The 18,735-nt window shown below is 54.1% G+C and overlaps 14 non-coding genes across 14 annotated transcripts; all 14 read left to right on the top strand.

The window, feature by feature from the left end:
- Positions 1-614: 614 nt before the first annotated feature.
- Positions 615-687, top strand: trnar-acg (transfer RNA arginine (anticodon ACG)). Its single transcript has one exon. It is a non-coding gene; the product is annotated as a tRNA-Arg (tRNA).
- Positions 688-775: 88 nt separating this feature from the next.
- trnam-cau (transfer RNA methionine (anticodon CAU)) lies at positions 776-848 on the top strand. Its single transcript has one exon. It is a non-coding gene; the product is annotated as a tRNA-Met (tRNA).
- A 3,486-nt stretch (positions 849-4,334) lies between these two features.
- trnar-acg (transfer RNA arginine (anticodon ACG)) lies at positions 4,335-4,407 on the top strand. The gene has a single exon. It is a non-coding gene; the product is annotated as a tRNA-Arg (tRNA).
- An 88-nt stretch (positions 4,408-4,495) lies between these two features.
- trnam-cau (transfer RNA methionine (anticodon CAU)) lies at positions 4,496-4,568 on the top strand. The gene has a single exon. It is a non-coding gene; the product is annotated as a tRNA-Met (tRNA).
- Positions 4,569-8,054: 3,486 nt separating this feature from the next.
- trnar-acg (transfer RNA arginine (anticodon ACG)) lies at positions 8,055-8,127 on the top strand. The gene has a single exon. It is a non-coding gene; the product is annotated as a tRNA-Arg (tRNA).
- Positions 8,128-8,215: 88 nt separating this feature from the next.
- Positions 8,216-8,288, top strand: trnam-cau (transfer RNA methionine (anticodon CAU)). Its single transcript has one exon. It is a non-coding gene; the product is annotated as a tRNA-Met (tRNA).
- Positions 8,289-10,538: 2,250 nt separating this feature from the next.
- trnar-acg (transfer RNA arginine (anticodon ACG)) lies at positions 10,539-10,611 on the top strand. The gene has a single exon. It is a non-coding gene; the product is annotated as a tRNA-Arg (tRNA).
- An 88-nt stretch (positions 10,612-10,699) lies between these two features.
- On the top strand, positions 10,700-10,772 carry trnam-cau (transfer RNA methionine (anticodon CAU)). The gene has a single exon. It is a non-coding gene; the product is annotated as a tRNA-Met (tRNA).
- A 2,250-nt stretch (positions 10,773-13,022) lies between these two features.
- Positions 13,023-13,095, top strand: trnar-acg (transfer RNA arginine (anticodon ACG)). Its single transcript has one exon. It is a non-coding gene; the product is annotated as a tRNA-Arg (tRNA).
- An 88-nt stretch (positions 13,096-13,183) lies between these two features.
- On the top strand, positions 13,184-13,256 carry trnam-cau (transfer RNA methionine (anticodon CAU)). The gene has a single exon. It is a non-coding gene; the product is annotated as a tRNA-Met (tRNA).
- A 2,250-nt stretch (positions 13,257-15,506) lies between these two features.
- trnar-acg (transfer RNA arginine (anticodon ACG)) lies at positions 15,507-15,579 on the top strand. The gene has a single exon. It is a non-coding gene; the product is annotated as a tRNA-Arg (tRNA).
- An 88-nt stretch (positions 15,580-15,667) lies between these two features.
- Positions 15,668-15,740, top strand: trnam-cau (transfer RNA methionine (anticodon CAU)). Its single transcript has one exon. It is a non-coding gene; the product is annotated as a tRNA-Met (tRNA).
- A 2,250-nt stretch (positions 15,741-17,990) lies between these two features.
- trnar-acg (transfer RNA arginine (anticodon ACG)) lies at positions 17,991-18,063 on the top strand. The gene has a single exon. It is a non-coding gene; the product is annotated as a tRNA-Arg (tRNA).
- An 88-nt stretch (positions 18,064-18,151) lies between these two features.
- On the top strand, positions 18,152-18,224 carry trnam-cau (transfer RNA methionine (anticodon CAU)). The gene has a single exon. It is a non-coding gene; the product is annotated as a tRNA-Met (tRNA).
- Positions 18,225-18,735: the final 511 nt, after the last annotated feature.

Genomic DNA, 18,735 nt, shown 5'->3' with positions numbered 1-18,735 from the left:
ATCTCTTTCAACGCTTTGCTCCAATCGGCGTTACCGAGCAACGGCAGGGCGGGAAGTCAGAGAAATGGGGAAAGAAGCCGAGAAAGAGCCCGAGCCGACGGAAGGGAAGCGAGGTGACCGGAAAGTAGCAGCCGCCACGAGCGTGAGGGAGCAGCCGAGAGCCCTGTCTGACTGATAGATGAATTCTTTTGCCTGAGGTTTTGCCTGAAAGAGAGTGGTGGGTGTTTTGGTGCATTGCTGCTCAAAGGCACTCCCTGCTGGTGTGCAGATGCAACTGCTCAAGCAATGGAGGTGTCCTGTGCCTCAGCAGCAACATGTAAACTAGCGTCAAGTTAAGAGCACTGCCTTGAGCAAAATGCTCCTTACCGCTCACTTACTGCACAAGAACGCCCGCTCCTTCAAGCCGGAGTCGAACCAGCGACCTAACGACGACTTTGCTTTGCTTTTTTTCCACTGCAGTCCTCCGCTCTACCACCTGAAAATCGAAGGGAAGTGGCAAAGGTGTCTCGCTTTGGTGATTGTCCGCCGTGCGCCTTTTGACGCTCCCGGCCTGGTGTACCTGCTGATGCCGCAGTGTTGTGGGACTGTGAGTTGCCAGCTGCTCTGTACAGGCTGGGCCTGTGGCGCAATGGATAACGCGTCTGACTACGGATCAGAAGATTGTAGGTTCGACTCCTACCTGGCTCGAACTTTTTTACGCACTTTGCATTATGGCGCTAGATGCCTCGCAAGCGCACCTACTTGGTCATGCTGCCCAGCAGTTTGCATGGCAAGTGCCTTCTTAGCGCAGTAGGCAGCGCGTCAGTCTCATAATCTGAAGGTCCTGAGTTCGATCCTCAGAGAAGGCATTGATACTTGCAAAGCATTTTTATCCCTCATCTCAGCTTTCCATTTTTGCTGCACAAGACTATCGACAAGACTTGCTGCTACGGCACACCAAAGGATTTGATGTCCCTTGGCCCCTCTGTACCTCAGCGTGTGGAGACCCTTCGGAAGTACACGGGTTCACCGACAGCTGACACCACTGTTGCGTTTGAGCCATTGCCCCGAGCCAAAAGAGGAGTGGAGAATGCAGGCATCGATCCCGCTACCTTTCACATGCAAAGCGAGCGCTCTACCATTTGAGCTAATTCCCAAGCTGCGTCTTACAATTGCACCAAGTTTGCTTCTCAGTAGCTCCTTAGCACTCGCCTCTGAGTTGCTGCGCCACCAGCAGGGATCTCCTGCTTTGGGTTAGCCCGCTCCCTGATCTCTTTCAACGCTTTGCTCCAATCGGCGTTACCGAGCAACGGCAGGGCGGGAAGTCAGAGAAATGGGGAAAGAAGCCGAGAAAGAGCCCGAGCCGACGGAAGGGAAGCGAGGTGACCGGAAAGTAGCAGCCGCCACGAGCGTGAGGGAGCAGCCGAGAGCCCTGTCTGACTGATAGATGAATTCTTTTGCCTGAGGTTTTGCCTGAAAGAGAGTGGTGGGTGTTTTGGTGCATTGCTGCTCAAAGGCACTCCCTGCTGGTGTGCAGATGCAACTGCTCAAGCAATGGAGGTGTCCTGTGCCTCAGCAGCAACATGTAAACTAGCGTCAAGTTAAGAGCACTGCCTTGAGCTAAAAGCTCCTTACCGCTCACTTACTGCACAAGAACGCCCGCTCCTTCAAGCCGGAGTCGAACCAGCGACCTAACGACGACTTTGCTTTGCTTTTTTTCCACTGCAGTCCTCCGCTCTACCACCTGAAAATCGAAGGGAAGCGGCAAAGGTGTCTCGCTTTGGTGATTGTCCGCCGTGCGCCTTTTGACGCTCGCGGCCTGGTGTACCTGCTGATGCCGCAGTGTTGTGGGACTGTGAGTTGCCCGCTGCTCTGGAGAGGCTGTGCCAGTGGCGCAATGGATAACGCGTCTCACTACGGATCAGAAGATTGTAGGTTCGACTCCTACCTGGCTTAATCTTTTTTACGCACTTTGCATTATGGCTCTAGATGCCTCGCAAGCGCACCTACTTGGTCATGCTGCCCAGCAGTTTGCACGGCCAGTGCCTTCTTAGCGCAGTAGGCAGCGCGTCAGTCTCATAATCTAAAGATCCTGAGTTCAATCCTCAGAGAAGGCATTGATACTTGCAAAGCTTTTTTATCCCTCATCTCAGCTTTCCATTTTGGCTGCACAAGACTTGCTGCTACGGCACACCAAAGGATTTGATGTCCCTTGGCCCCTCTGTCCCTCAGCGTGTGGAGACCCTTCGGAAGTACACAGGTTCACCGACAGCTGACACCACTGTTGCGTTTGAGCCATTGCCCCGAGCCAAAAGAGGAGTGGAGAATGCAGGCATCGATCCCGCTACCTCTCACATGCAAAGCGAGCGCTCTACCATTTGAGCTAATTCCCCAGCTGCGTCTTACAATTGCACCAAGTTTGCTTCTCAGTAGCTCCTTAGCACTCGCCTCTGAGTTGCTGCGCCACCAGCAGGGATCTCCTGCTTTGGGTTAGCCCGCTCCCTGATCTCTTTCAACGCTTTGCTCCAATCGGCGTTACCGAGCAACGGCAGGGCGGGAAGTCAGAGAAATGGGGAAAGAAGCCGAGAAAGAGCCCGAGCCGACGGAAGGGAAGCGAGGTTACCGGAAAGTAGCAGCCGCCACGAGCGTGAGGGAGCAGCCGAGAGCCCTGTCTGACTGATAGATGAATTCTTTTGCCTGAGGTTTTGCCTGAAAGAGAGTGGTGGGTGTTTTGGTGCATTGCTGCTCAAAGGCACTCCCTGCTGGTGTGCAGATGCAACTGCTCAAGCAATGGAGGTGTCCTGTGCCTCAGCAGCAACATGTAAACTAGCGTCAAGTTAAGAGCACTGCCTTGAGCTGAAAGCTCCTTACCGCTCACTTACTGCACAAGAACGCCCGCTCCTTCAAGCCGGAGTCGAACCAGCGACCTAACGACGACTTTGCTTTGCTTTATTTCCACTGCAGTCCTCCGCTCTACCACCTGAAAATCGAAGGGAAGTGGCAAAGGTGTCTCGCTTTGGTGATTGTCCGCCGTGCGCCTTTTGACGCTCGCGGCCTGGTGTACCTGCTGATGCCGCAGTGTTGTGGGACTGTGAGTTGCCCGCTGCTCTGGAGAGGCTGTGCCAGTGGCGCAATGGATAACGCGTCTCACTACGGATCAGAAGATTGTAGGTTCGACTCCTACCTGGCTTAATCTTTTTTACGCACTTTGCATTATGGCTCTAGATGCCTCGCAAGCGCACCTACTTGGTCATGCTGCCCAGCAGTTTGCACGGCCAGTGCCTTCTTAGCGCAGTAGGCAGCGCGTCAGTCTCATAATCTAAAGATCCTGAGTTCAATCCTCAGAGAAGGCATTGATACTTGCAAAGCTTTTTTATCCCTCATCTCAGCTTTCCATTTTGGCTGCACAAGACTTGCTGCTACGGCACACCAAAGGATTTGATGTCCCTTGGCCCCTCTGTCCCTCAGCGTGTGGAGACCCTTCGGAAGTACACAGGTTCACCGACAGCTGACACCACTGTTGCGTTTGAGCCATTGCCCCGAGCCAAAAGAGGAGTGGAGAATGCAGGCATCGATCCCGCTACCTCTCACATGCAAAGCGAGCGCTCTACCATTTGAGCTAATTCCCCAGCTGCGTCTTACAATTGCACCAAGTTTGCTTCTCAGTAGCTCCTTAGCACTCGCCTCTGAGTTGCTGCGCCACCAGCAGGGATCTCCTGCTTTGGGTTAGCCCGCTCCCTGATCTCTTTCAACGCTTTGCTCCAATCGGCGTTACCGAGCAACGGCAGGGCGGGAAGTCAGAGAAATGGGGAAAGAAGCCGAGAAAGAGCCCGAGCCGACGGAAGGGAAGCGAGGTGACCGGAAAGTAGCAGCCGCCACGAGCGTGAGGGAGCAGCCGAGAGCCCTGTCTGACTGATAGATGAATTCTTTTGCCTGAGGTTTTGCCTGAAAGAGAGTGGTGGGTGTTTTGGTGCATTGCTGCTCAAAGGCACTCCCTGCTGGTGTGCAGATGCAACTGCTCAAGCAATGGAGGTGTCCTGTGCCTCAGCAGCAACATGTAAACTAGCGTCAAGTTAAGAGCACTGCCTTGAGCTGAAAGCTCCTTACCGCTCACTTACTGCACAAGAACGCCCGCTCCTTCAAGCCGGAGTCGAACCAGCGACCTAACGACGACTTTGCTTTGCTTTTTTTCCACTGCAGTCCTCCGCTCTACCACCTGAAAATCGAAGGGAAGTGGCAAAGGTGTCTCGCTTTGGTGATTGTCCGCCGTGCGCCTTTTGACGCTCCCGGCCTGGTGTACCTGCTGATGCCGCAGTGTTGTGGGACTGTGAGTTGCCAGCTGCTCTGTACAGGCTGGGCCTGTGGCGCAATGGATAACGCGTCTGACTACGGATCAGAAGATTGTAGGTTCGACTCCTACCTGGCTCGAACTTTTTTACGCACTTTGCATTATGGCGCTAGATGCCTCGCAAGCGCACCTACTTGGTCATGCTGCCCAGCAGTTTGCATGGCAAGTGCCTTCTTAGCGCAGTAGGCAGCGCGTCAGTCTCATAATCTGAAGGTCCTGAGTTCGATCCTCAGAGAAGGCATTGATACTTGCAAAGCATTTTTATCCCTCATCTCAGCTTTCCATTTTTGCTGCACAAGACTATCGACAAGACTTGCTGCTACGGCACACCAAAGGATTTGATGTCCCTTGGCCCCTCTGTACCTCAGCGTGTGGAGAACCTTCGGAAGTACACGGGTTCACCGACAGCTGACACCACTGTTGTGTTTGAGCCATTGCCCCGAGCCAAAAGAGGAGTGGAGAATGCGGGCATCGATCCCGCTACCTCTCACATGCGAAGCGAGCGCTCTACCATTTGAGCTAATTCCCCAGCTACTTCTTGCAGTTGCACCAAGTTTGCTTCTCAGTAGCTCCTTAGCACTCGCCTCTGAGTTGCTGCGCCACCAGCAGGGATCTCCTGCTTCGGGTTAGCCCGCTCCCTGATCTCTTTCAACGCTTTGCTCCAATCGGCGTTACCGAGCAACGGCAGGGCGGGAAGTCAGAGAAATGGGGAAAGAAGCCGAGAAAGAGCCCGAGCCGGCAGAAGGGAAGCGAGGTGACCGGAAAGTAGCAGCCGCCACGAACCTGAGGGAGCAGCCGAGAGCCCTGTCTGACTGATAGACGACTTCTTTTGCCTGAGGTTTTGCCTGAAAGAGAGTGCTGGGTGTTTTGGTGCGTTGCTGCTCAAAGGCACTCCCTGCTGGTGTGCAGATGCAACTGCTCAAGCAATGGAGGTGTCCTGTGCCTTAGCAGCAACATGTAAACTAGCGTCAAGTTAAGAGCACTGCCTTGAGCTAAAAGCTCCTTACCGCTCACTTACTGCACAAGAACGCCCGCTCCTTCAAGCCGGAGTCGAACCAGCGACCTAACGACGACTTTGCTTTGCTTTTTTTCCACTGCAGTCCTCCGCTCTACCACCTGAAAATCGAAGGGAAGCGGCAAAGGTGTCTCGCTTTGGTGATTGTCCGCCGTGCGCCTTTTGACGCTCGCGGCCTGGTGTACCTGCTGATGCCGCAGTGTTGTGGGACTGTGAGTTGCCCGCTGCTCTGGAGAGGCTGTGCCAGTGGCGCAATGGATAACGCGTCTCACTACGGATCAGAAGATTGTAGGTTCGACTCCTACCTGGCTTAATCTTTTTTACGCACTTTGCATTATGGCTCTAGATGCCTCGCAAGCGCACCTACTTGGTCATGCTGCCCAGCAGTTTGCACGGCCAGTGCCTTCTTAGCGCAGTAGGCAGCGCGTCAGTCTCATAATCTAAAGATCCTGAGTTCAATCCTCAGAGAAGGCATTGATACTTGCAAAGCTTTTTTATCCCTCATCTCAGCTTTCCATTTTGGCTGCACAAGACTTGCTGCTACGGCACACCAAAGGATTTGATGTCCCTTGGCCCCTCTGTCCCTCAGCGTGTGGAGACCCTTCGGAAGTACACAGGTTCACCGACAGCTGACACCACTGTTGCGTTTGAGCCATTGCCCCGAGCCAAAAGAGGAGTGGAGAATGCAGGCATCGATCCCGCTACCTCTCACATGCAAAGCGAGCGCTCTACCATTTGAGCTAATTCCCCAGCTGCGTCTTACAATTGCACCAAGTTTGCTTCTCAGTAGCTCCTTAGCACTCGCCTCTGAGTTGCTGCGCCACCAGCAGGGATCTCCTGCTTTGGGTTAGCCCGCTCCCTGATCTCTTTCAACGCTTTGCTCCAATCGGCGTTACCGAGCAACGGCAGGGCGGGAAGTCAGAGAAATGGGGAAAGAAGCCGAGAAAGAGCCCGAGCCGACGGAAGGGAAGCGAGGTGACCGGAAAGTAGCAGCCGCCACGAGCGTGAGGGAGCAGCCGAGAGCCCTGTCTGACTGATAGATGAATTCTTTTGCCTGAGGTTTTGCCTGAAAGAGAGTGGTGGGTGTTTTGGTGCATTGCTGCTCAAAGGCACTCCCTGCTGGTGTGCAGATGCAACTGCTCAAGCAATGGAGGTGTCCTGTGCCTCAGCAGCAACATGTAAACTAGCGTCAAGTTAAGAGCACTGCCTTGAGCTGAAAGCTCCTTACCGCTCACTTACTGCACAAGAACGCCCGCTCCTTCAAGCCGGAGTCAAACCAGCGACCTAACGACGACTTTGCTTTGCTTTTTTTCCACTGCAGTCCTCCGCTCTACCACCTGAAAATCGAAGGGAAGCGGCAAAGGTGTCTCGCTTTGGTGATTGTCCGCCGTGCGCCTTTTGACGCTCGCGGCCTGGTGTACCTGCTGATGCCGCAGTGTTGTGGGACTGTGAGTTGCCCGCTGCTCTGGAGAGGCTGTGCCAGTGGCGCAATGGATAACGCGTCTCACTACGGATCAGAAGATTGTAGGTTCGACTCCTACCTGGCTTAATCTTTTTTACGCACTTTGCATTATGGCTCTAGATGCCTCGCAAGCGCACCTACTTGGTCATGCTGCCCAGCAGTTTGCACGGCCAGTGCCTTCTTAGCGCAGTAGGCAGCGCGTCAGTCTCATAATCTAAAGATCCTGAGTTCAATCCTCAGAGAAGGCATTGATACTTGCAAAGCTTTTTTATCCCTCATCTCAGCTTTCCATTTTGGCTGCACAAGACTTGCTGCTACGGCACACCAAAGGATTTGATGTCCCTTGGCCCCTCTGTCCCTCAGCGTGTGGAGACCCTTCGGAAGTACACAGGTTCACCGACAGCTGACACCACTGTTGCGTTTGAGCCATTGCCCCGAGCCAAAAGAGGAGTGGAGAATGCAGGCATCGATCCCGCTACCTCTCACATGCAAAGCGAGCGCTCTACCATTTGAGCTAATTCCCCAGCTGCGTCTTACAATTGCACCAAGTTTGCTTCTCAGTAGCTCCTTAGCACTCGCCTCTGAGTTGCTGCGCCACCAGCAGGGATCTCCTGCTTTGGGTTAGCCCGCTCCCTGATCTCTTTCAACGCTTTGCTCCAATCGGCGTTACCGAGCAACGGCAGGGCGGGAAGTCAGAGAAATGGGGAAAGAAGCCGAGAAAGAGCCCGAGCCGACGGAAGGGAAGCGAGGTGACCGGAAAGTAGCAGCCGCCACGAGCGTGAGGGAGCAGCCGAGAGCCCTGTCTGACTGATAGATGAATTCTTTTGCCTGAGGTTTTGCCTGAAAGAGAGTGGTGGGTGTTTTGGTGCATTGCTGCTCAAAGGCACTCCCTGCTGGTGTGCAGATGCAACTGCTCAAGCAATGGAGGTGTCCTGTGCCTCAGCAGCAACATGTAAACTAGCGTCAAGTTAAGAGCACTGCCTTGAGCTGAAAGCTCCTTACCGCTCACTTACTGCACAAGAACGCCCGCTCCTTCAAGCCGGAGTCGAACCAGCGACCTAACGACGACTTTGCTTTGCTTTTTTTCCACTGCAGTCCTCCGCTCTACCACCTGAAAATCGAAGGGAAGTGGCAAAGGTGTCTCGCTTTGGTGATTGTCCGCCGTGCGCCTTTTGACGCTCCCGGCCTGGTGTACCTGCTGATGCCGCAGTGTTGTGGGACTGTGAGTTGCCAGCTGCTCTGTACAGGCTGGGCCTGTGGCGCAATGGATAACGCGTCTGACTACGGATCAGAAGATTGTAGGTTCGACTCCTACCTGGCTCGAACTTTTTTACGCACTTTGCATTATGGCGCTAGATGCCTCGCAAGCGCACCTACTTGGTCATGCTGCCCAGCAGTTTGCATGGCAAGTGCCTTCTTAGCGCAGTAGGCAGCGCGTCAGTCTCATAATCTGAAGGTCCTGAGTTCGATCCTCAGAGAAGGCATTGATACTTGCAAAGCATTTTTATCCCTCATCTCAGCTTTCCATTTTTGCTGCACAAGACTATCGACAAGACTTGCTGCTACGGCACACCAAAGGATTTGATGTCCCTTGGCCCCTCTGTACCTCAGCGTGTGGAGAACCTTCGGAAGTACACGGGTTCACCGACAGCTGACACCACTGTTGTGTTTGAGCCATTGCCCCGAGCCAAAAGAGGAGTGGAGAATGCGGGCATCGATCCCGCTACCTCTCACATGCGAAGCGAGCGCTCTACCATTTGAGCTAATTCCCCAGCTACTTCTTGCAGTTGCACCAAGTTTGCTTCTCAGTAGCTCCTTAGCACTCGCCTCTGAGTTGCTGCGCCACCAGCAGGGATCTCCTGCTTCGGGTTAGCCCGCTCCCTGATCTCTTTCAACGCTTTGCTCCAATCGGCGTTACCGAGCAACGGCAGGGCGGGAAGTCAGAGAAATGGGGAAAGAAGCCGAGAAAGAGCCCGAGCCGGCGGAAGGGAAGCGAGGTGACCGGAAAGTAGCAGCCGCCACGAACCTGAGGGAGCAGCCGAGAGCCCTGTCTGACTGATAGACGACTTCTTTTGCCTGAGGTTTTGCCTGAAAGAGAGTGCTGGGTGTTTTGGTGCGTTGCTGCTCAAAGGCACTCCCTGCTGGTGTGCAGATGCAACTGCTCAAGCAATGGAGGTGTCCTGTGCCTTAGCAGCAACATGTAAACTAGCGTCAAGTTAAGAGCACTGCCTTGAGCTAAAAGCTCCTTACCGCTCACTTACTGCACAAGAACGCCCGCTCCTTCAAGCCGGAGTCGAACCAGCGACCTAACGACGACTTTGCTTTGCTTTTTTTCCACTGCAGTCCTCCGCTCTACCACCTGAAAATCGAAGGGAAGCGGCAAAGGTGTCTCGCTTTGGTGATTGTCCGCCGTGCGCCTTTTGACGCTCGCGGCCTGGTGTACCTGCTGATGCCGCAGTGTTGTGGGACTGTGAGTTGCCCGCTGCTCTGGAGAGGCTGTGCCAGTGGCGCAATGGATAACGCGTCTCACTACGGATCAGAAGATTGTAGGTTCGACTCCTACCTGGCTTAATCTTTTTTACGCACTTTGCATTATGGCTCTAGATGCCTCGCAAGCGCACCTACTTGGTCATGCTGCCCAGCAGTTTGCACGGCCAGTGCCTTCTTAGCGCAGTAGGCAGCGCGTCAGTCTCATAATCTAAAGATCCTGAGTTCAATCCTCAGAGAAGGCATTGATACTTGCAAAGCTTTTTTATCCCTCATCTCAGCTTTCCATTTTGGCTGCACAAGACTTGCTGCTACGGCACACCAAAGGATTTGATGTCCCTTGGCCCCTCTGTCCCTCAGCGTGTGGAGACCCTTCGGAAGTACACAGGTTCACCGACAGCTGACACCACTGTTGCGTTTGAGCCATTGCCCCGAGCCAAAAGAGGAGTGGAGAATGCAGGCATCGATCCCGCTACCTCTCACATGCAAAGCGAGCGCTCTACCATTTGAGCTAATTCCCCAGCTGCGTCTTACAATTGCACCAAGTTTGCTTCTCAGTAGCTCCTTAGCACTCGCCTCTGAGTTGCTGCGCCACCAGCAGGGATCTCCTGCTTTGGGTTAGCCCGCTCCCTGATCTCTTTCAACGCTTTGCTCCAATCGGCGTTACCGAGCAACGGCAGGGCGGGAAGTCAGAGAAATGGGGAAAGAAGCCGAGAAAGAGCCCGAGCCGACGGAAGGGAAGCGAGGTGACCGGAAAGTAGCAGCCGCCACGAGCGTGAGGGAGCAGCCGAGAGCCCTGTCTGACTGATAGATGAATTCTTTTGCCTGAGGTTTTGCCTGAAAGAGAGTGGTGGGTGTTTTGGTGCATTGCTGCTCAAAGGCACTCCCTGCTGGTGTGCAGATGCAACTGCTCAAGCAATGGAGGTGTCCTGTGCCTCAGCAGCAACATGTAAACTAGCGTCAAGTTAAGAGCACTGCCTTGAGCTGAAAGCTCCTTACCGCTCACTTACTGCACAAGAACGCCCGCTCCTTCAAGCCGGAGTCGAACCAGCGACCTAACGACGACTTTGCTTTGCTTTTTTTCCACTGCAGTCCTCCGCTCTACCACCTGAAAATCGAAGGGAAGTGGCAAAGGTGTCTCGCTTTGGTGATTGTCCGCCGTGCGCCTTTTGACGCTCCCGGCCTGGTGTACCTGCTGATGCCGCAGTGTTGTGGGACTGTGAGTTGCCAGCTGCTCTGTACAGGCTGGGCCTGTGGCGCAATGGATAACGCGTCTGACTACGGATCAGAAGATTGTAGGTTCGACTCCTACCTGGCTCGAACTTTTTTACGCACTTTGCATTATGGCGCTAGATGCCTCGCAAGCGCACCTACTTGGTCATGCTGCCCAGCAGTTTGCATGGCAAGTGCCTTCTTAGCGCAGTAGGCAGCGCGTCAGTCTCATAATCTGAAGGTCCTGAGTTCGATCCTCAGAGAAGGCATTGATACTTGCAAAGCATTTTTATCCCTCATCTCAGCTTTCCATTTTTGCTGCACAAGACTATCGACAAGACTTGCTGCTACGGCACACCAAAGGATTTGATGTCCCTTGGCCCCTCTGTACCTCAGCGTGTGGAGAACCTTCGGAAGTACACGGGTTCACCGACAGCTGACACCACTGTTGTGTTTGAGCCATTGCCCCGAGCCAAAAGAGGAGTGGAGAATGCGGGCATCGATCCCGCTACCTCTCACATGCGAAGCGAGCGCTCTACCATTTGAGCTAATTCCCCAGCTACTTCTTGCAGTTGCACCAAGTTTGCTTCTCAGTAGCTCCTTAGCACTCGCCTCTGAGTTGCTGCGCCACCAGCAGGGATCTCCTGCTTCGGGTTAGCCCGCTCCCTGATCTCTTTCAACGCTTTGCTCCAATCGGCGTTACCGAGCAACGGCAGGGCGGGAAGTCAGAGAAATGGGGAAAGAAGCCGAGAAAGAGCCCGAGCCGGCGGAAGGGAAGCGAGGTGACCGGAAAGTAGCAGCCGCCACGAACCTGAGGGAGCAGCCGAGAGCCCTGTCTGACTGATAGACGACTTCTTTTGCCTGAGGTTTTGCCTGAAAGAGAGTGCTGGGTGTTTTGGTGCGTTGCTGCTCAAAGGCACTCCCTGCTGGTGTGCAGATGCAACTGCTCAAGCAATGGAGGTGTCCTGTGCCTTAGCAGCAACATGTAAACTAGCGTCAAGTTAAGAGCACTGCCTTGAGCTAAAAGCTCCTTACCGCTCACTTACTGCACAAGAACGCCCGCTCCTTCAAGCCGGAGTCGAACCAGCGACCTAACGACGACTTTGCTTTGCTTTTTTTCCACTGCAGTCCTCCGCTCTACCACCTGAAAATCGAAGGGAAGCGGCAAAGGTGTCTCGCTTTGGTGATTGTCCGCCGTGCGCCTTTTGACGCTCGCGGCCTGGTGTACCTGCTGATGCCGCAGTGTTGTGGGACTGTGAGTTGCCCGCTGCTCTGGAGAGGCTGTGCCAGTGGCGCAATGGATAACGCGTCTCACTACGGATCAGAAGATTGTAGGTTCGACTCCTACCTGGCTTAATCTTTTTTACGCACTTTGCATTATGGCTCTAGATGCCTCGCAAGCGCACCTACTTGGTCATGCTGCCCAGCAGTTTGCACGGCCAGTGCCTTCTTAGCGCAGTAGGCAGCGCGTCAGTCTCATAATCTAAAGATCCTGAGTTCAATCCTCAGAGAAGGCATTGATACTTGCAAAGCTTTTTTATCCCTCATCTCAGCTTTCCATTTTGGCTGCACAAGACTTGCTGCTACGGCACACCAAAGGATTTGATGTCCCTTGGCCCCTCTGTCCCTCAGCGTGTGGAGACCCTTCGGAAGTACACAGGTTCACCGACAGCTGACACCACTGTTGCGTTTGAGCCATTGCCCCGAGCCAAAAGAGGAGTGGAGAATGCAGGCATCGATCCCGCTACCTCTCACATGCAAAGCGAGCGCTCTACCATTTGAGCTAATTCCCCAGCTGCGTCTTACAATTGCACCAAGTTTGCTTCTCAGTAGCTCCTTAGCACTCGCCTCTGAGTTGCTGCGCCACCAGCAGGGATCTCCTGCTTTGGGTTAGCCCGCTCCCTGATCTCTTTCAACGCTTTGCTCCAATCGGCGTTACCGAGCAACGGCAGGGCGGGAAGTCAGAGAAATGGGGAAAGAAGCCGAGAAAGAGCCCGAGCCGACGGAAGGGAAGCGAGGTGACCGGAAAGTAGCAGCCGCCACGAGCGTGAGGGAGCAGCCGAGAGCCCTGTCTGACTGATAGATGAATTCTTTTGCCTGAGGTTTTGCCTGAAAGAGAGTGGTGGGTGTTTTGGTGCATTGCTGCTCAAAGGCACTCCCTGCTGGTGTGCAGATGCAACTGCTCAAGCAATGGAGGTGTCCTGTGCCTCAGCAGCAACATGTAAACTAGCGTCAAGTTAAGAGCACTGCCTTGAGCTGAAAGCTCCTTACCGCTCACTTACTGCACAAGAACGCCCGCTCCTTCAAGCCGGAGTCGAACCAGCGACCTAACGACGACTTTGCTTTGCTTTTTTTCCACTGCAGTCCTCCGCTCTACCACCTGAAAATCGAAGGGAAGTGGCAAAGGTGTCTCGCTTTGGTGATTGTCCGCCGTGCGCCTTTTGACGCTCCCGGCCTGGTGTACCTGCTGATGCCGCAGTGTTGTGGGACTGTGAGTTGCCAGCTGCTCTGTACAGGCTGGGCCTGTGGCGCAATGGATAACGCGTCTGACTACGGATCAGAAGATTGTAGGTTCGACTCCTACCTGGCTCGAACTTTTTTACGCACTTTGCATTATGGCGCTAGATGCCTCGCAAGCGCACCTACTTGGTCATGCTGCCCAGCAGTTTGCATGGCAAGTGCCTTCTTAGCGCAGTAGGCAGCGCGTCAGTCTCATAATCTGAAGGTCCTGAGTTCGATCCTCAGAGAAGGCATTGATACTTGCAAAGCATTTTTATCCCTCATCTCAGCTTTCCATTTTTGCTGCACAAGACTATCGACAAGACTTGCTGCTACGGCACACCAAAGGATTTGATGTCCCTTGGCCCCTCTGTACCTCAGCGTGTGGAGAACCTTCGGAAGTACACGGGTTCACCGACAGCTGACACCACTGTTGTGTTTGAGCCATTGCCCCGAGCCAAAAGAGGAGTGGAGAATGCGGGCATCGATCCCGCTACCTCTCACATGCGAAGCGAGCGCTCTACCATTTGAGCTAATTCCCCAGCTACTTCTTGCAGTTGCACCAAGTTTGCTTCTCAGTAGCTCCTTAGCACTCGCCTCTGAGTTGCTGCGCCACCAGCAGGGATCTCCTGCTTCGGGTTAGCCCGCTCCCTGATCTCTTTCAACGCTTTGCTCCAATCGGCGTTACCGAGCAACGGCAGGGCGGGAAGTCAGAGAAATGGGGAAAGAAGCCGAGAAAGAGCCCGAGCCGGCGGAAGGGAAGCGAGGTGACCGGAAAGTAGCAGCCGCCACGAACCTGAGGGAGCAGCCGAGAGCCCTGTCTGACTGATAGACGACTTCTTTTGCCTGAGGTTTTGCCTGAAAGAGAGTGCTGGGTGTTTTGGTGCGTTGCTGCTCAAAGGCACTCCCTGCTGGTGTGCAGATGCAACTGCTCAAGCAATGGAGGTGTCCTGTGCCTTAGCAGCAACATGTAAACTAGCGTCAAGTTAAGAGCACTGCCTTGAGCTAAAAGCTCCTTACCGCTCACTTACTGCACAAGAACGCCCGCTCCTTCAAGCCGGAGTCGAACCAGCGACCTAACGACGACTTTGCTTTGCTTTTTTTCCACTGCAGTCCTCCGCTCTACCACCTGAAAATCGAAGGGAAGCGGCAAAGGTGTCTCGCTTTGGTGATTGTCCGCCGTGCGCCTTTTGACGCTCGCGGCCTGGTGTACCTGCTGATGCCGCAGTGTTGTGGGACTGTGAGTTGCCCGCTGCTCTGGAGAGGCTGTGCCAGTGGCGCAATGGATAACGCGTCTCACTACGGATCAGAAGATTGTAGGTTCGACTCCTACCTGGCTTAATCTTTTTTACGCACTTTGCATTATGGCTCTAGATGCCTCGCAAGCGCACCTACTTGGTCATGCTGCCCAGCAGTTTGCACGGCCAGTGCCTTCTTAGCGCAGTAGGCAGCGCGTCAGTCTCATAATCTAAAGATCCTGAGTTCAATCCTCAGAGAAGGCATTGATACTTGCAAAGCTTTTTTATCCCTCATCTCAGCTTTCCATTTTGGCTGCACAAGACTTGCTGCTACGGCACACCAAAGGATTTGATGTCCCTTGGCCCCTCTGTCCCTCAGCGTGTGGAGACCCTTCGGAAGTACACAGGTTCACCGACAGCTGACACCACTGTTGCGTTTGAGCCATTGCCCCGAGCCAAAAGAGGAGTGGAGAATGCAGGCATCGATCCCGCTACCTCTCACATGCAAAGCGAGCGCTCTACCATTTGAGCTAATTCCCCAGCTGCGTCTTACAATTGCACCAAGTTTGCTTCTCAGTAGCTCCTTAGCACTCGCCTCTGAGTTGCTGCGCCACCAGCAGGGATCTCCTGCTTTGGGTTAGCCCGCTCCCTGATCTCTTTCAACGCTTTGCTCCAATCGGCGTTACCGAGCAACGGCAGGGCGGGAAGTCAGAGAAATGGGGAAAGAAGCCGAGAAAGAGCCCGAGCCGACGGAAGGGAAGCGAGGTGACCGGAAAGTAGCAGCCGCCACGAGCGTGAGGGAGCAGCCGAGAGCCCTGTCTGACTGATAGATGAATTCTTTTGCCTGAGGTTTTGCCTGAAAGAGAGTGGTGGGTGTTTTGGTGCATTGCTGCTCAAAGGCACTCCCTGCTGGTGTGCAGATGCAACTGCTCAAGCAATGGAGGTGTCCTGTGCCTCAGCAGCAACATGTAAACTAGCGTCAAGTTAAGAGCACTGCCTTGAGCTGAAAGCTCCTTACCGCTCACTTACTGCACAAGAACGCCCGCTCCTTCAAGCCGGAGTCGAACCAGCGACCTAACGACGACTTTGCTTTGCTTTTTTTCCACTGCAGTCCTCCGCTCTACCACCTGAAAATCGAAGGGAAGTGGCAAAGGTGTCTCGCTTTGGTGATTGTCCGCCGTGCGCCTTTTGACGCTCCCGGCCTGGTGTACCTGCTGATGCCGCAGTGTTGTGGGACTGTGAGTTGCCAGCTGCTCTGTACAGGCTGGGCCTGTGGCGCAATGGATAACGCGTCTGACTACGGATCAGAAGATTGTAGGTTCGACTCCTACCTGGCTCGAACTTTTTTACGCACTTTGCATTATGGCGCTAGATGCCTCGCAAGCGCACCTACTTGGTCATGCTGCCCAGCAGTTTGCATGGCAAGTGCCTTCTTAGCGCAGTAGGCAGCGCGTCAGTCTCATAATCTGAAGGTCCTGAGTTCGATCCTCAGAGAAGGCATTGATACTTGCAAAGCATTTTTATCCCTCATCTCAGCTTTCCATTTTTGCTGCACAAGACTATCGACAAGACTTGCTGCTACGGCACACCAAAGGATTTGATGTCCCTTGGCCCCTCTGTACCTCAGCGTGTGGAGAACCTTCGGAAGTACACGGGTTCACCGACAGCTGACACCACTGTTGTGTTTGAGCCATTGCCCCGAGCCAAAAGAGGAGTGGAGAATGCGGGCATCGATCCCGCTACCTCTCACATGCGAAGCGAGCGCTCTACCATTTGAGCTAATTCCCCAGCTACTTCTTGCAGTTGCACCAAGTTTGCTTCTCAGTAGCTCCTTAGCACTCGCCTCTGAGTTGCTGCGCCACCAGCAGGGATCTCCTGCTTCGGGTTAGCCCGCTCCCTGATCTCTTTCAACGCTTTGCTCCAATCGGCGTTACCGAGCAACGGCAGGGCGGGAAGTCAGAGAAATGGGGAAAGAAGCCGAGAAAGAGCCCGAGCCGGCGGAAGGGAAGCGAGGTGACCGGAAAGTAGCAGCCGCCACGAACCTGAGGGAGCAGCCGAGAGCCCTGTCTGACTGATAGACGACTTCTTTTGCCTGAGGTTTTGCCTGAAAGAGAGTGCTGGGTGTTTTGGTGCGTTGCTGCTCAAAGGCACTCCCTGCTGGTGTGCAGATGCAACTGCTCAAGCAATGGAGGTGTCCTGTGCCTTAGCAGCAACATGTAAACTAGCGTCAAGTTAAGAGCACTGCCTTGAGCTAAAAGCTCCTTACCGCTCACTTACTGCACAAGAACGCCCGCTCCTTCAAGCCGGAGTCGAACCAGCGACCTAACGACGACTTTGCTTTGCTTTTTTTCCACTGCAGTCCTCCGCTCTACCACCTGAAAATCGAAGGGAAGCGGCAAAGGTGTCTCGCTTTGGTGATTGTCCGCCGTGCGCCTTTTGACGCTCGCGGCCTGGTGTACCTGCTGATGCCGCAGTGTTGTGGGACTGTGAGTTGCCCGCTGCTCTGGAGAGGCTGTGCCAGTGGCGCAATGGATAACGCGTCTCACTACGGATCAGAAGATTGTAGGTTCGACTCCTACCTGGCTTAATCTTTTTTACGCACTTTGCATTATGGCTCTAGATGCCTCGCAAGCGCACCTACTTGGTCATGCTGCCCAGCAGTTTGCACGGCCAGTGCCTTCTTAGCGCAGTAGGCAGCGCGTCAGTCTCATAATCTAAAGATCCTGAGTTCAATCCTCAGAGAAGGCATTGATACTTGCAAAGCTTTTTTATCCCTCATCTCAGCTTTCCATTTTGGCTGCACAAGACTTGCTGCTACGGCACACCAAAGGATTTGATGTCCCTTGGCCCCTCTGTCCCTCAGCGTGTGGAGACCCTTCGGAAGTACACAGGTTCACCGACAGCTGACACCACTGTTGCGTTTGAGCCATTGCCCCGAGCCAAAAGAGGAGTGGAGAATGCAGGCATCGATCCCGCTACCTCTCACATGCAAAGCGAGCGCTCTACCATTTGAGCTAATTCCCCAGCTGCGTCTTACAATTGCACCAAGTTTGCTTCTCAGTAGCTCCTTAGCACTCGCCTCTGAGTTGCTGCGCCACCAGCAGGGATCTCCTGCTTTGGGTTAGCCCGCTCCCTGATCTCTTTCAACGCTTTGCTCCAATCGGCGTTACCGAGCAACGGCAGGGCGGGAAGTCAGAGAAATGGGGAAAGAAGCCGAGAAAGAGCCCGAGCCGACGGAAGGGAAGCGAGGTGACCGGAAAGTAGCAGCCGCCACGAGCGTGAGGGAGCAGCCGAGAGCCCTGTCTGACTGATAGATGAATTCTTTTGCCTGAGGTTTTGCCTGAAAGAGAGTGGTGGGTGTTTTGGTGCATTGCTGCTCAAAGGCACTCCCTGCTGGTGTGCAGATGCAACTGCTCAAGCAATGGAGGTGTCCTGTGCCTCAGCAGCAACATGTAAACTAGCGTCAAGTTAAGAGCACTGCCTTGAGCAAAATGCTCCTTACCGCTCACTTACTGCACAAGAACGCCCGCTCCTTCAAGCCGGAGTCGAACCAGCGACCTAACGACGACTTTGCTTTGCTTTTTTTCCACTGCAGTCCTCCGCTCTACCACCTGAAAATCGAAGGGAAGTGGCAAAGGTGTCTCGCTTTGGTGATTGTCCGCCGTGCGCCTTTTGACGCTCCCGGCCTGGTGTACCTGCTGATGCCGCAGTGTTGTGGGACTGTGAGTTGCCAGCTGCTCTGTACAGGCTGGGCCTGTGGCGCAATGGATAACGCGTCTGACTACGGATCAGAAGATTGTAGGTTCGACTCCTACCTGGCTCGAACTTTTTTACGCACTTTGCATTATGGCGCTAGATGCCTCGCAAGCGCACCTACTTGGTCATGCTGCCCAGCAGTTTGCATGGCAAGTGCCTTCTTAGCGCAGTAGGCAGCGCGTCAGTCTCATAATCTGAAGGTCCTGAGTTCGATCCTCAGAGAAGGCATTGATACTTGCAAAGCATTTTTATCCCTCATCTCAGCTTTCCATTTTTGCTGCACAAGACTATCGACAAGACTTGCTGCTACGGCACACCAAAGGATTTGATGTCCCTTGGCCCCTCTGTACCTCAGCGTGTGGAGAACCTTCGGAAGTACACGGGTTCACCGACAGCTGACACCACTGTTGTGTTTGAGCCATTGCCCCGAGCCAAAAGAGGAGTGGAGAATGCGGGCATCGATCCCGCTACCTCTCACATGCGAAGCGAGCGCTCTACCATTTGAGCTAATTCCCCAGCTACTTCTTGCAGTTGCACCAAGTTTGCTTCTCAGTAGCTCCTTAGCACTCGCCTCTGAGTTGCTGCGCCACCAGCAGGGATCTCCTGCTTCGGGTTAGCCCGCTCCCTGATCTCTTTCAACGCTTTGCTCCAATCGGCGTTACCGAGCAACGGCAGGGCGGGAAGTCAGAGAAATGGGGAAAGAAGCCGAGAAAGAGCCCGAGCCGGCAGAAGGGAAGCG

The sequence above is a fragment of the Somniosus microcephalus genome, unplaced genomic scaffold (genome assembly GCF_052327205.1).
Source record: "Somniosus microcephalus isolate GS21.2 unplaced genomic scaffold, FLI_Smic_1.0 scaffold134, whole genome shotgun sequence".
Taxonomy (NCBI): Eukaryota; Metazoa; Chordata; class Chondrichthyes; order Squaliformes; family Somniosidae; genus Somniosus; species Somniosus microcephalus.
The sequence above is the reverse complement of the archived record's forward strand: the minus strand, read 5'-3'. Positions and strand labels throughout refer to the sequence as shown.